The sequence below is a fragment of the Penaeus japonicus genome, unplaced genomic scaffold (genome assembly GCF_977035675.1).
Source record: "Penaeus japonicus unplaced genomic scaffold, GWHDUDI00000001_assembly GWHDUDI00000037, whole genome shotgun sequence".
NCBI classification, from domain to species: domain Eukaryota; kingdom Metazoa; phylum Arthropoda; class Malacostraca; order Decapoda; family Penaeidae; genus Penaeus; species Penaeus japonicus.
In genome coordinates, this window is record NW_028234439.1 from 3,556,462 (window position 1) to 3,558,961 (window position 2,500).

At 42.8% G+C, this 2,500-nt stretch overlaps 1 non-coding gene across 1 annotated transcript in view; it reads right to left on the bottom strand.

Annotated features, from left to right (window-relative positions):
• The window catches only part of LOC122251474 (uncharacterized), a 97,622-nt gene that overhangs the window by 606 nt on the left and 94,516 nt on the right, over window positions 1–2,500 (bottom strand). Inside the window, exon 7 of the transcript XR_015190634.1 lies at window positions 1–2,107. This exon is cut by the window's left edge and continues 606 nt beyond it. This is a non-coding gene — a transcript (uncharacterized LOC122251474). The remainder of the gene's footprint in view (window positions 2,108–2,500) is intronic.

Here is a 2,500-nt window from a genome sequence, read left to right on the forward strand (position 1 = left end):
GAGAGAGAGAGAGAGAGAGAGAGAGAGAGAGAGAGAGAGAGAGAGAGAGAGAGAGAGAGAGAGAGAAAGAGAAAGAGAGAGAGAGAGAAAGAAAGAAAGAGAGAGAGACAAAAGCAGAGACAGACAGAAAGACAGACAGAAACCGATACAAAAATGCAAGAAAAAGTCTAAGAATATAAGAAAGAGAAGAAGACAAAGAAAACGAAAGAAGAGTCAAAAGAATAGGTAAAAACAGCGACAGACGAAAGACACCAAAATAAAAGTCAGTCTTTATCACAGATACATAGAATTGCGTGCTATGACAGTGGAAATAAGCAGCACTAAATACGGCTTATTATAACACTTATCAGCAATAAATACAAGAAAATTATAGATTTTTTTTCTTCACAATATCTTCATAAAGTTATTAGTAATTTTGTTCGTTTTGATGACGGATAATGATAACGAAGATGTTTATAAAAGAATAGCTTGTGAGAATATTATTAGTAGTTCGTATGTGTAATAATAATGACATCAAATTGTTGAAATTAGTAATGATGGTGATGACAATAAGGAAAGTGATGAGGAAAATAGTTATAATAATAATAATAATGAGAATAATATTGGTCATAAAACAATGATGATAATGATAACAACAATAATAATAATGATGAAGATAATAATTCTACCAATGATAATTATAATACTGGTGTTAGTGATAACAATAATAAAAATGGTAATAATGATACTAATAATCATAGTAATAACAATGATAATAATGATACTAATAATAACAGTAATGATAACAATTACGAGAAGATTAATAACAAGTAGTGAAAATTAATGATGGAATACTTCACTGAAGAATAATATGCTAATCAAGGTAGGATTAATAAAGCGATGATTGATTGACGAAACACTAATGAAGGGATAATCAACAGATTAATTAAGGAAAGATACGATCAATCAAAGGGATAACATGAGTCAGACAAAAAAAAAAAAAAAAAAAAAAAAATGTGGCAACGTCAACGGGATTATCGCTGATAAAAATGGTAAGAAAAATAGAACAGAATAACAATACTGTTCATATTGCTGATGTCAGCGATCACAATTAAAACTCCTGTTATGATGAAGAACAAGAAGAACAAAAGCAGTGCGGTCGGCCACATATACACATAATTGTACAGATTTCTTTAACTTTGATTTCTTTGATGTGGGGGGAGAGATGAAATAATAGAAGAGGGATTTTATTTCTTTTTTTTTGAAGAAATAAAGTCGATCTATTTTCCAGTTTAGCTCGTTTGTTTATTTGTTTGTTTGTTTGTTTATTCCTTCTCTCAGGAGTCGCAATGCGTCCTGGTCACAGTCCTCAACCCTTCGGCTAAAACGCGCACACAAAGACACACCTGAGACCAATTATAGGTTGTACGCTATTGAGCAAACACACCGCGTACATTCATTTCTATTATTTCTCTTCTTTTCTTTGCTTTCTTCTCTTTTCGTGTCTTCTTTCTATCTTTTTTTTTGTTGATATTCGATGGTGAGTGTGGACTGAACATCACGTCGGACAGAGAAGGTTCTTTAGGAAAAGTGAGCGACGTGACCAGAGGGCCGACCACCCGTGGCGGCAGCATTGACAAAGGCACATGAGATCCACCACCTTGAGCCACCCTCCCTCCCACCCCTAGACGCCCCTATCCCTATCCCCACGCCCACGCCGAGCCCAAGCTGGCCACGGAGGACGTGTTTTCCTGTCCGCTTTGTCCCTTCGCACACGCGGGGCGTCCGAGGCGCGAGCGCTCCTTCACTCCAGCGTCTTGGGCGAGAGGAGGAGCTCGAGCTGTTCTTGGGACTGTGTGTTCTCGAGCGGCGGGTCGCCCAGGCTGGGGGACGGGGGCACGGAGGCGGCCACCACCTGCACCCTGGGTCCCCCGCCCGACGACCCCGGAGAGTAGGCCGTGGTCGTCTCGGGCCGCTTCTGCGTCTCCAGCTGGGTGGCGCCCGAGCCGCCGGGTTCCAGGGACTTGCTGGGGCTGGAGGAGCCCACGGGAGCCCACTTCACCGACTTGGCCGGGGGATCCTCGCCGGCAAAGTTTCCGAAGCCGTAGTTGATGATGCCAGGGTCCACCTGCAGCGAGATACACAGTCACCATCCCAAGGTCAGCCCACAAGTTACCATGACCGCCGTTATGTCACCACCGTCACCAGCAACAGGCAACCGAGACGCCGCCCGACTGTGTGCGTCCTTGAAGTGGGATGAGGGGAAGGAAGAGGGAAGAGGGCCAAGCGGAGGCGAAGGGGAGGCTAACAAGCCGCCTAAACTTCATGCGCGGGGGAAAAAAAGAGGAGGACAAGAGGACCAGAGGGGAACAAAGTGGACAGGAGTCGAACCACAAAAGAGAAATATCCCCCCCACCCTAAAAAAAAAAAAAAGAGAGAGAGAAAAAAAGAAAAAGAAAAAAGAATCGCGACCATAAACAGTGAAGGTTCTGAGTCCTGTCACCATTCGTGCCTGGCTTCG